The sequence below is a fragment of the Sciurus carolinensis genome, chromosome 18, assembly GCF_902686445.1.
Source record: "Sciurus carolinensis chromosome 18, mSciCar1.2, whole genome shotgun sequence".
NCBI classification, from domain to species: Eukaryota; Metazoa; Chordata; class Mammalia; order Rodentia; family Sciuridae; genus Sciurus; species Sciurus carolinensis.
Genome location: NC_062230.1, coordinates 22,801,264 through 22,814,790, shown reverse-complemented (window position 1 = coordinate 22,814,790; position 13,527 = coordinate 22,801,264). Strand labels below are relative to the sequence as shown.

Below are 13,527 nucleotides of genomic sequence, written 5' to 3'. Positions count from 1 at the left end.
AATGCCGTAATCTGCTAAGTCTCTTCCAGATCACTTTTGAAAGTTTTATTTTATTTCTGGGGCTGGATGTCTTCCTCCAGATGGAATTGTTATTGCTTGTCGGAGGTGAAGGTTAGTTGCTGGGCGGGTGAAATGGTTGCACACAGCACTCTGGGTGACAGCGTGGCGGATGTTAAATCATGCCCTGGCTATTTTCCAGGCAGCCTCCGATTTCGTGTCTCTTTTCAGCGTCCTTCAAAGCTCTCGTATTTATGACATTTTCCCCCCAATACTGAGATGTTTGGTACTAGAACACTTTCTTCGAGTCTTTCCTTCTTGTTCATTTCCTTCCTTCTTCTTGCACTAGAGATTGAACCCAAGGGTGCTTAACCACCGAGCCACATCCCCAAGCCCTTTTTATTTTTCCTTGGAGACAGAATCTCGCTCAGGTGTTGAGGCTGGCCTCAAACTTTCAATCCTCCTGCCTCAGCCTCCCGAACCCTTGGGATTACAGGTGTGTGCCACCATGCCTGTCCCTTCTTTCTCCCCTTTCTTCCTTCCTTCTTGCCTGAGTCAGGATCTTCAAGACCACCTGTGGAGTCTGTGATGTGATAGGACTTGGAACTCAGAAAAAACTCTTCCACTCACAGTTCAGGTTTATCCCGGTGAAAGCAGACACATTAAACTCAGCAACAGAAGAAGACCCCCTGGGGAAGGGTCTGGGAGATTCCAGGTGCTCTATCCCAGTGGAGTTCAAGAAACGAGGCTTAATTCTCTCTGACAGCATTTAGTAAATATTGCCAACCGGGGAAGCTCATCTGGGGCTTGTTATCTAGGAATTGTTTTTGGGGTCAGTCACATAGGCATGGTGCACCCACGTGACTGACCTTAGCCCCTCGGTCTCTAGCATTTTGTCCTCTGAGGTCAAACTGATACAATGTGGTCCAGGACCCAGAGCCACAAAAACAGATGCTCCCTGAAGATCACATCGTTAGCACACATGATTTGGTGTGGCTGCAGGTCTTATCGGGTGGGATGCTCAGGGACTCAGAGGCTGTCCCCCTAGGATGTGGCGAGGGTCGGTCCTTTCTTTGGAACGTGCAGGGTTTGGGCACCCCGAGCTCACCGGGGAGGTCCGTTACTACCCAGCACCACAGAACACAGACTCTAGGTTGGATCTGGGTAAGTCCTGGGAAAATAAGGATGCTTCTTTGTAACTGCAAAGACTTGCTGGGGCCAGGAGAGGCTCCGCGGCGCTCCCTCTGCTGTCCGGGGCTGCGCAGGCTTAATTCGGGTGGACTCTACCTGGGAGGTCAGCCCTTCTCAGCCCGTGTGCGTGCCAGCAGTTTGATCACCCCGCTGCAGATCCGTGGGGCCGCCTCAGCCAAGTGGTCCCAGAGGCATTGCAAACCCCGCAGAGGTGTGGCTACGGTGGCCTGACGCTCATTTCGGTCCCAGCAACCAGATCAGCCTTCTGGCTTTCCATTTTGGAAACTTATGTCTTTAGACAAATGTTCTCTTTTCATTTCCCCCAGTGCTGGGGATGGGCACCCAGGACCCTGTGCGTATGAGGCAAGTTCTCCACTTACCGCACCCACGACCCTAAAACAAATATCTTCTTCCCTCCCGCTTCCTCTTACCTCCTTTGCTCCCCACCGCCCCCAACCTGGGCCCCAGGTGGGCAGGAGGCCACATGGCCAGGTGGGTGGTCCTCCCAGGGAGCAGTCGTACCAGCCGACTTTCCACATTGCATGAATTCTGTCCATCGGGTTTGCTCAGAGCCACTGGTCTTCCCGTCCCGACTGGCTCCTTTGGTCAGCCACGTCCACAGGCCGGCTCTCAGGCTGACCCATGTCACTCTGCCACCACACAGTAGGAGACGCAGGATTATTCTCATGCTAATAAGCACTGTGGAGTAACAGGGTTGTCTTTTTCTAGTGACTCACAGTGACACTTGGTGACCTTCAGCTGGCTTTCTGGGTGTCCCAGTGGGTGGTCAGAGTCTAGATGACCCTGCAGGCCTTTCCATACCTCAAAGAAGTTTTCAGAAGTGGATTTTTTTTTTTTTTTAAGAATCTTAGTTATTTTTTATTTATTTATTTATTCATTTATTTATTTTTAAAAGTTCTTAGATTTTATTGGTTCTAATGAGCTGTACATGACAATAGAGTTCATTTATACATTTTGATAGATCATATAAAAACAGAGTGTAATCTCATTTTTCTGATTATGCATATTGCAGGGTCACATGGGCCATGCAGTCATACACGCACGAGGCAGTAATGTGTTTCACTCTGCTCATTCCTACCGCCATGCCGCTTCCCCTCCCTTACTCTTCTCCACCTAATATAAAGTAACTATTCGCCCCTATTCCCCCTCCCCCATTGTGAATTATCTTCCTCATATCAGAGAAAACATTCGGCCTTTGTTATGTTGGATTTGGCTTATTTCACTTAGGATATTCTCTAACTCTATCCATTTACCAACAAATGCCAGGATTTCATTCTTCTTTAAAGATGAGTAATATTCCATCGTATATGTGTATATACATGTATATCCATTTCCTTATGCATTCATCTGTTGAAGGGCACCTAGGTTGGTTCCAGAGCTTAGCTGTTGTGAGTTGAGCTGCTATGAACATTGACGTGGCTGCGTCACTGTAGGGTGCTGATCTGAAGTCCTTTGGGTGTAAACCGAGGGGTGGGATAGCTGGGTCAGATGGTGGGTCCACTCCAGGTTTTCTGAGGGCTCTTCAGGAGTGGCCTTTGGCGTTCATCGTAGCGTGCAGTCTCCACAGATTCAACGACAACTGTACTAAAGCCCGGAAGCGGCCGGGAGATTTCTGGAGGGAGGCAGGCTGGTGCTGAGATGGCCTAGAGGCTCACGGGCGAAGGCTGGATCCCCAGTGCAGCAACGTTCAGAGATGAACTTCACAGAAGCGATCGGGTCATGGCGGCCCTGACCTTATCTGTGGACTGATCAGTTGGAGCCACTCATGGGTTCATGTTTCAAGGAGCTATTAGAAGGGACAGCAGCTCGGGAGGCGGGGCCTCGTTCACAGCAGGTCCTGGGGAGAAGGCCAGTGGGGACCGATCTTGTCCCTGGGCTCTTCCCCTCTCTGTGTCCCCACTCCAGGGAGCTGGGTGGCTTTGCCCGCCATGCCTTCCCCGCCAGGCCAGAGAGAGCGAAGCCAGCCCACCTGGGGCTGGCACCTCTGAACCCATGAGCCAGAATAAACCTTTCCTCCTCCTGAGCTGTTTTCTGCAGTGTTTTACCCCCGAGATGAAAGGCTGATGAACCAGGCATGGATTTTCGGAAGTCCTCTATTTTCAGTATCGATCTTGCCCCTGCGACTTCCTGGCTTGGGGAACTTGGACCTTTCGCCCGGGTTCTCAGCTGTCTGTTTTCTTAGGTCCTAGAGGGTAATGGTAGCCCGGCCTCGCGGCGTTGCTGACTGACGGAGGGGCACAGATGTGTGAGGCCGTGGCTCTGTGCCCAGCCCACAGCCCGCGGGCACCGATGTCTTCAGTGGCTGTGATAAGGATCTCCACGGCCTCTCTGTGGAGGAGGAGACCGTCTCCGAGATCCGTCCCACGCAGGGGATTTCTGGAACCTTCTGCCTCGGCTTCCCCACCCTTCAGGTGGGAGGAAACAGGAGCGGTGGAAGATGTATCCTAGAGACGTCAAGGTGCGAACCCCACGCAGCCTGTCTTTTAAACATGGGGCCAGAAAAGCGATGTAGGCAAACTAGACTTTGCAGCTTTGGTTGTTTTTTCTGAGAATATATATATTTTTTCTTTCTTGTACCGGCAGGAATTGAACCCAGCGCCACTAAACCACTGAGTCACATCCCCAGCCCTCTTTTTGCGTTTTATTTAGAGACAGGGTCTTGCCGAGTTGTCGGGCCTCACTAAGTGGCTGAGGCTGGCTTTGAACTTGCGAACCTCCTGCCTCAGCCTCATGGCTGTCAGGATTATGGTTTTTACAGAGTGGTGAGTGAGAGCCACCAAGGCCTCAGTTCTCTTGATTCAGGAAACAGGAACATGGGGGTCTAAGACCAGTCCATGTTCCAGGGTTAAGGATCGTGGTGTAGCAAGTAGCAAATCCAAGTCTCTTGGAGGTTTGGATTTGGGCCCTAGTCCCGCCCTGGGATGTGAAATCACTTCCTATCTCTGGATCTCAGTTTTGCTATTTGAAACACGGAAGGGGGCATTAGGGTGTGTGGGTTTGCAGAAGAGCGCAGCAGACGGGGCGTGAGTGGGTTTGGGTTCTTTCTGCTCTGAATCTCATTGCAGTAATGAATACTGGCTATGCGCAGGCCCCTGGGTTTCCGCACCCAGCTTGGTTGCTTGCTGGCTGTGTGACCTTGGCAAAATTACTCACCTCTCTGTGCCTCAGTTTCCTCTTTTTAAAAAACACACTTATTCGTAGTATGTGTCTATTGGAATTCCTTTGAGGATTGAATGGACTAAATTAATGTCATGTACTTAAAAGGGTCCCAGGAACATATAGTAAGCGCTACATAAATGATATATTATATTAGTAAACATGGCGATTAAGTTTTTCTACCTGGTCATTTGCACTCTTTAAAGATTTTTTGAGATAGGTGTCTTTCTCAATCTCCCTCTATAAATAGCTGGCTACCAAAGGAAAGAAACAGGATCTGCTGGTCGTAAATGGCAGCTGACCCCTGGCCTCCAGGGGAGACTCCTTGGGAAGGCCATGGCTGGTGGAGGCTGGGAGGTTTCCAGCCTCTTCCTGATGGACAGCCGTTTCTCATTTTGGCCAAGGTACAGTGTGTGCTTCCTGTTGCTAGAGCGTCCATTTTGCAAGAAACACCAGAAATCTGAACTTTCATATGGAATCTGCCAATTTTTTACATTGTTACCAACACATGTAACGTCACAGTAGGTGCCAAGTGCCCCCATCCGCCCAGGTGTCCCAGCTTTGCTCTCAGGACTCAGAGGCCCCCTCCTCAGGTGCTGGGAAGAGGCCCAGAGGGCCCAGCATGAACGTGAGCAGGCACACTTGGGACAGAGCGAGGACCAGAAACCAGTCCTCCCAGCTCCCCTCCAGAGCCCTCTACCACCAGCCTCGTAGCTCATCACTATTTATGATCTACTTCTGTTCCAGTGCCGTGAGGTGCGGGGGTTTCACAGGGCCCAGGAAAAATCGAATTCCTTCCTTTTACAAAGGGACTAATGTGGTGCACAGTGCATGCCTGTCATCCCAGTGCCTCGGAGGCCGAGGTAGGAGGATCACAGGTTGAGGCTAGCCTCAGCACCTTAGCAAGGCCCTGAGCAACTTAGTGAGACCCAGTCTCAAAATAAATAAATGAAAAAAGGACTGGGGATGTGGCTCGGTGGTTCAGTGTCCCCGGGTTCAATTCTGGGCACACGCACCAAAAATAAAAGAGGGGGAGGGACTTATGTGACACTCAGACCATAGTCAGGCAGTAATCCCAGGCCTCCCTGAGGTCCCTAGGTGGCTGCCAGCTAGTGTCATGAACTGTGTGAGCGAGATGAGCAAGTGAATCCAGGTGCCCCTCCCATGTGACAGAGATGGGTCCCTAGAGGAGTGTCAGAAGGCAGGGGACAGCAGATGGGGGATTCCAGGCTCTGCTCTGGTGTGGAAGGGACCAGAGGCTGTGTTGGCTCCAGGACCCTGTGCCTCCCTCGTCGCTCCCCTGGGGACACAGACGCCCCGGCCCGTCTTCAGTGCTCTCTGCCGCGAGTGTGTCTTGTGGATTCCGAAGCAGGCTTTGGTTTCGCCCCGTAACGAACTCAGAGGGATCCGCTTCCTCGGTCCGTGCGTTGGAGAGCCAGGCCACCCGCCCCCTGCTCTCTAGTGGAAGGATGGATTTCAGAGCTTGGGTAGGAGACCCACGTGGCCTACCTACCTTTAGGTGGTCAGCACAGTAGGACAGTCGTTCACAGTGTTTGTGTAAGTCGGGACTGTGCCTGTTTCAGGTGATGTCATCCCCCCATGAATGAATTCAATTGCTCCGAATAACTGAAAACTCTGGCATCGTTGAGGGGTTTCAGGCCCTGCTGGATCCAGGGACTCAAGACCATCCCGGCTCCATCTCTCTCCAGTTTGTTGCTCTGCCTGTATTATCTTTGTTCTTAGGTGGTCTTTCCTTACGTGGGGCTGCTGGTAGGTCCCAGTTGACTTTTAGATGGCCCACCTGTAGCAGAAGAAGGTGACTATTGCTTTTCTGATAAGTTCAGAAACGTTCTAAGGCTGATTCTCTGTGACCCAGATTTGGCTCCATGCCCATTCCTGAGTCAGTCACAGAGAACCCGATGACTGGGCCATCCCTGGAGATAGTACATGACCTGTCAGCCTGCTCCCAACGAGAGGATCTGGAGGGATGTGGCCCAAAGTAAAATTGGCCCACTCATTCCTGCAGATGAAAGAATAAAGGTAGGCAGAGGCTGGGGCCCCATGAACCAAATTCTTTGTCTGAGATCTTGTAAGAGCTTAATTTATTAAATCATGAAGTTCCACCTAACTTAGCATTGCTTCTTATGAATCCCCCTCCACGTACCCTGCCTTGGATTTTCATGTCCCCAGAGTCACCTCAGAATGGGCCTCCCCATGTTGTCTGAACAGAAGACAAAGGATATTTTCCAGGGCATGATGGGGGAAGCTAATTGGAATCATGACCCAAACCAGGAACAAGTCTTTGAGGCTATGCCCGCTCTATGTCATAAGGTCCCTGCACCGTGACCTTGACCCTTCACCATGGGGCGTGGTTCCTTTGAAGCGAGAAAACACTGCCACGCAAAGCCCCTTATTCGTATCCGCGGGGTGGAGTTCATAATTTGGATCTCGAGCATGTTACTGTGATGGTGACGTGGCACAGAGCACATAGGAAGTTCCTGGCACCTGCTGGAGGCCCCGTGAACGCTCTCGGATTTCCTCGAATCTATAAGATGCACTCTGATTCACGCGATCGCCAAGAATCAAACATGGCTCATCAAACCATGATGCTCCTTTCGCATTTGGAATTTTAAGTTTCGTATTCATTGGGAGAGCGACTCGATTCTTAGACCTCTGTCTTCCGTCATTCTCCTACCTTCGTGCATCAGAAGAAAGAACTTGCTTCAAGCGTATCGAAAAGTTTCTGAAGTCTGACCCTCTGGACCATCCCCAGGTCCCGGAGTCCCCGTCCACTCCACAGAATTGTCTGTTGTCCCATGAAGGTTGCTTGCGGTTCTTGCAACATTTCCTACAGAGTGCCCAGGGATCATCCCCAGGGTTTCCTTCCAAGCGGCTGCTGACGTTGTTTTAACAAAAATTGTTTTGTTTTGTTTGTTCTAATTGGTTGTACATGACAGTGGGATGCATTTATGCATTTTGATAGATCATGCATAAATGGAGTGTAATCTCTCATTTTTCTGATCGTACATATTTCAGGATCACATCTGTCAGGCAGTCTTATGTACATGAGGTAATAATGTCTGTTTCACTCTACTCTCCTTCCTTCCCCATACCCTTCCCCTCCCTTCACTCCCCTCTACCTAATCTAAAGTAACTCTACTCTTCCCTAGCCGCCCCCCAACTTACTATGAATTAGCACCCGCATATCAGAAAATATTCGACCTTTGGTTTTTTGGGTTTGACTTATTTCACTTAGCATGATATTCTCTGACTCCATCCATTTATCAGCAAATGGCAGAATTTCATTCTTCTTTAAAGCTGAGTAATATTCCACACACGCCATATATATACACTACATTTTCTTTATCCATTCATCTGTTGAAGGGCATCTAGGATGGTTTCACAGTTTAGCTATTGTGAATTGAGCTGCCATAAACATTGATGTGACGGTGTCACTATAGTGTGTTGATTTTAAGTCCTTGGGTATAAACTGAGGAGTGGGATAGCTGGGTCAAATGGTGGTTCCATTCCAAGTTTTCTGAGGAATCTCCCATTCATCCATTGCTGGTGGGAATGCAAATTGGTGCAACCATTATGGAAGGCAGTGTGGAGATTCCCATCCCCATGTCCCTGTGCAGGATGGTAACCCATCGTGACCACAGCCCATGAGATGATGAGGGACCTTCTGAGTTCAGCCAGATTCAAATATGAAAACAACATACATTTTAGGATGGTGAAATATGGCAGTTGGATCTGTCCCTTCTCCCTTTTTTTCTGATAGCGGCTCTGGGGCTATCATTCTGTCCCAGGTCTCCACATTGTGAAGAAGCTGTGTGGGTGACTGACTTCCGTCTCTCGCATGAGGTCTCTCCACGAGACGGCATGGAGACTCAGGTGCCACAGCCTGGGAGGAGTGCCAGTGAGCGCAGCTCTAGCCTCTTTCCCCGTCACTCACAGACACAGTGGCTTTCCCAGTTTTAATCCAGTAGCCCAGCTCGGTCCCTAACTCGGGACCTGTGCCCCTGTGCTCCCATTTACTGGGGGAGTTCTTGCCTTTCTTCTTAGGGACATTTTTGGCAGCCCCCATCAGAGATGCTATAGATAGTAAACAGGTAGGGTTAGGGCTGCAAAAATGTCCCCTGATGCTCAGGACAGGTGCACACAATGAGAACCACCCCACTTCAGGTGATTCTGAGAAAACCTGCACCTCAGTGTCTCCTTCCCCTGCCTTTCCAGCCTGTCTCTCCCCTGTCACTCATTCATGGTCCCCATGAGGTCCTCTGGGTGTGTCAGGACACAACCTGCATCCACAGGCTGCGGCCCTGCTCCCTCCAGCCCGTCACTTAGATAATGACCCTCCCGGCACTCGCTGCTGTCCAGTACCAGCCTGTGGATTTACCTGCTGCTTCTTTAGTTTTGTGTCCTTTCACCGGTATCGGCACCCCGAGAGCAAGGACCTTGCTTATTGCATTAATGTCTGCATCCTCAGCGGCCAGAACAGGGCTTCACACCTGATAAACGTTTATTGCATGAAGGGGTGAATGAAGACTTGAACTTGTCTGTTAATTATCTTAACTCTCCACTTAGGTAGGTGGGTCGTACCTGGCACCTACTTTCCCTATCCCCATTTTCATTTTGGTATATGCATGCGAATGATCAATTGTAATAAAAGCCAAGCAACACTCCAAAGACTGACCTTGGTGGTCAGCTGTCATCGTGAGTCTGTGCTTCCTGTTGTCCAAGGAGCAGTGACGTCGTTCATCGAAGTTAAAATGCATTGGATGGGTGATGTCTTAAGCCGACTGTTCCTGCAAAGTGCTTTGCAGAGCGAGGCTCCCTGTGGGTCCTGGTCTATTGGGGATGGTAACGGGGCGTGTGATCACGATGCTGGTTACTGAGAGACGCCGTCCCACTGAAGCTGTCTTTGAGACGCCCAGTTTGGGTTCACAGGTGTTTTGGGTACAGGAGGAAGACTCTGTTTCAGCCTTGCCGTTTTCCCCTGTACAAAGCGATTAAGGAAACAGCACCCCCGACAGCTTCGTCTAGACAGGTGGAGCCGAGACCAGGAGACCCTGCATGGCCAGTGGTCCCCGTTCCTTCAAAGTCAAGGTTACCTTTCTGCCAGTTTCTTTCACTTAAACATTTGCCACCTCTGAACAGGCTTGGGTAGAATGAATCCCAAAGACCCTCTTTAACAGGTGGTGAGTTAGCTGGGTCAAGGTGAGACAGGGAGAAGCAGAGCCAGGAATCCCAACCAGGTATTTGGCTGAGGCCTCCTCGTAAAGGAATCTTTCTGACTCTGTGGTGGTTTATTTAAACAATGCAAAATTTAAAAATATCAAAACAATGAGTACACCTTTCCACGACTTCTCCCCTCTCACTGATCCTAACAACTTATTAAGGACACAACTTCAAATACTCTTCACATGGGTGAGGAGACTGAGGCTCAGAGGGATGGTCTGAGTGGCCCAGGGTAAGATGGGGCTCATTTTCCTCTTGCCCTCCAAAACTCCTCCTCCTCCTCCTCCTTCTGCTCCTCCTCTTCTTCTTTTGTACTGGGGATTAAACCCAGGGGCACTTGACCACTGAGCCACATCCCCAGCCCTATTTTGTATTTTATTTAGAGATCTCCCTGAGTTGCTAAGTGCCTCACTTAGTTGCTGAGGCTGGCTTTGAAATTGAGATCCTCCTCCCTTAGCCTCCCAAGCCACTGGGATTATAGGTGCACCACCCTGCCAGCCTCGTAACCCATGTTCTTAATGGATGGGAATTTTCCCCCCATTATTTCCTATGCAATGTGTTTGTTAAGATCTATGGGAGAGAAAAGTATGTAAATAAGATGGTCGAAAGACACACGAAAGTCTCTCATTCAGTGGCCCATTGTTTTCAGTTCCTCTCGAGAATCTATCACTATTACATTTTCCATCATACCACATTCTGTGTGTGTGTGTTTGTGTGTGTGTGTGTGTGTGTGTGTGTGTGTGTATTTTTCTTCTGCAAAAAGTACTTGAGTTGAAGGGATTTCTATTTCCAAATCATTTGTCTTCTTTCTTTCCCATGTAGGACTTTAGCAAATGTCGCAAAATTCATTATACACAGACTCTTTTCTGTCCCATTTTGCATCTGAAAATCAGAGACGGATCATAAATTGTTTTTTTTTTTTTATTGCTCTAAATGATGTACTCCTCAGTCTTGTTTTTGGTTTTGTTTTGTTTTTAATAAGGGAGTGCTTTTACCTTTGCAAGATTCGATTTTAAGTACCAGTGCTGCATTTCCTTAAAGGATGCTTTCAGGGTAAAAGAAAAAAAAAAAGGAAAGAAAAAAGACTTGGGGAGGAGTGAAGGAAGGGATCCGGACCGGCAGGACTTTATGTAGCAGAACGAACTACCTGCAGGGTCTCTTTTCCTCATTGAACCTGCTTGAACTTCAGATTTGGTAAATCTTAAAAATAGAGAGAGGCTTTATATATCATCTTTGAAAGGATGGTAGAGAATTCTCTGGAGTTTATCAACCCTACTGTCTCTATTATTTCACTTAATTGATTCAGGTGACTTTGGTGAGTTTGTGTCTGTCCCGAATGTGCCTGGCCTGGGCTAAGCGCTCTCAGGAGTCTGTGCTGTGACCCAGAAGCTGGGCCACATGCTCTCAGAAGCACAGTGATGATACATTGACACCTATTCTCAAATGCAAGTGACAAAAGTCAACTGAAAAGAAGAATCGACTTGCCTTGGTAGCTGAAAGGCCCCCAGGGACTGTGTGAATATTCACACAGGTGGATCCAGGTGTGCGAATGCTCTTTCCCCTCCCTCCTCCCCCTCCCCCTCCGCCAAGCCAAGCCAAGCCCCTGGCTCTGCCTCTGTGCACGTTGGCTTCGTTCTTGGACAAGCTTTCTCCAGGAGGGGCACAGGTGATCCGCAGCATCTCCGTGCGGTCATCTCACTAACTCCGGTAGCTTGAGTAGCAAAGAGAAACTCTGTCCTGATAAGTCCACCAAAAGTCTCAGCGTGGGGTCTCAGAGTGGGTCGGGTGCCCACTCTGCACCATCCCTGGTGATCAGGAGGATGGGCTCTGGTTGCTGGCCAGATCTGGAGCCTGGACAGCCTGGGATTTGAGGCAGTGTGGTCAAGCCCATCAGGACCACACGACAGAGAGGCGCGACCCCAGGTGAAGACAGGGATGCCGTGGAAGGATAACGGTGCATGGATTCTAAGCAAAAGCAACAGCAGTCTCTGACACCCGCCCCCCATTTGCACCAAACTTATTTTTTAGCACACGTGAAAACATAAAAAATGGTGCATCTGCTTGTCAATCATTTGGGCTTCTGCAAGCCTTCTTCTGTAGCACTGAGCTATTTCCAGGCACAGCTGCTACCTGCTTTTCATTTCGCTCTGCATGCCGTGTAGGATTCATGGTTTACGCCCTGGCGTCTCCCACGCGCCTTCTCTTTCCTACTTTCTCAAATGTGAACGTGCCGTGACCTCAGATGGCACACATCCAAGGGTTGATTTCAAAGTCTTCATCTCCAGCCTCGACCATCCTGATACAGGATGGTCTCCAGGTTCTCATGCACCTCTTGGACTCAGGGGGGGTCCACATGTCACAGACCCATCCTGTCAGCTGCTCCACAAACCAGAATCCCACTGAGTTTCCCAAAACAGCCTCAGACCATCGAGGTGTCAGGGAGGCCCAGGTACCCCGTGGCCATGACAGCTTTGCAGATCATTAAGCAGGACCATGCTGCAGGAGCAGAGTGTTCACAGGAGGCTGGTTTCTTCAGCGAGGATGAGGCACCCTCTGTCGTCACAGGCCATCATGATGCAAGGGCACCGAGGGTAAGAATTCCCGTCTTTGAGTCTTGGCTTTGTACCCACCCTCTTATTTGGGTGACCTTGGGTGAGTCCTTGAACCTTTTTTTTTTTTCTCAGTTTGCTCGTTCACAAAAATACAGATGATCATAGTACCTACTTCAGAGAGTTGTGTGAATCAAATGAATTATACACGTAAAGCACCCAGAACAGTGCGATCACATGATCGCTTCAAAATGTGAATTTGGGGAGTATGTCGAGGTGTAAGTCGATGACTTGATCGGTGTGTCTGCAAGGCACGGTGTGGTTTTGACGCACCTGCTTTCCCTGCCCCTTCCACCCCCACGTCCTGTCCCCTTTGTCCTCCAGTGATGAGTCTTGGTGCTCTAGGAGGTAATGACTTCCAGACCCTTCCCATCCTCTGCACTGCCCCACCTCCAGGTTTCCTTCTCCGGTTTAAATAGCCTCAAGTCAAAAAAAACTCTACACCAAGAATGCAAATAACCCAATCGACAAATGGTCTAAGGAAATGAACAGACACTTCACAGAAGATCTACAAGCAATCAACAAACGTATGGAAAAATGTTCAACATCTCTAGTAATAAGAGAAATGCAAATCGAAACCACCCTAAGATTCCATCGCACCCCAATTAGAATGGCGATTATCAAGAATACAAGCAACAACAGGTGCTGGCGAGGATGTGGGGAGAAAGGTACACTCATACATTGCTGGTGGGGCTGCAAATTAGTGCAGCCACTCTGGAAAGCAGTGTGGAGACTCCTTAGAAAACTTGGAATGGAACCACCATTTGACCCAGCTATCCCACTCCTTGGCCTATACCCAAAGGACTTAAAATCAGCATATTACAGAGATACAGCCACATCAATGTTCATAGCTCAGTTCACAATAGCCAGATTGTGGAACCAACCTAGATGTCCTTCAACTGATGAATGGATAAAGAAACTGTGGTATATATATATATATATATACAATGGACTATTACTCAGCCATAAAGAATGATAAAATTATGGCATTTGCAGGCAAATGGATGAAATTGGAGAATATCAAGCTAAGTGAGATAAGCCAATCTCAAAAAACCAAAGGACGAATGATATCGCTAATAAGTGGATGATGACACATAATGGGGGGTGGGAGGGGTTAGTGTTAGGGTTTGAGTTAGGGTTAGGGATGGGGGCAAGAATGGAGGAAGGAAGGACTGTATAGAGGGAAAAGAGGGGTGGGAGGGGTGGGGGGGAAGGGAAAAAATAACAGAATGAATCAAACAACATTACTCTATGTAAATTTATGATTACACAAATGGTATGCCTTTACGCCATGTACAAACAGAGAAACAAC

At 49.1% G+C, this 13,527-nt stretch overlaps 1 protein-coding gene across 1 annotated transcript in view; it reads left to right on the top strand.

Annotated features, from left to right (window-relative positions):
* Hs3st4 (heparan sulfate-glucosamine 3-sulfotransferase 4) overlaps positions 1–13,527 on the top strand; it is a 388,020-nt gene that overhangs the window by 34,926 nt on the left and 339,567 nt on the right. The gene's annotated exons all lie outside the window — the stretch shown is intronic.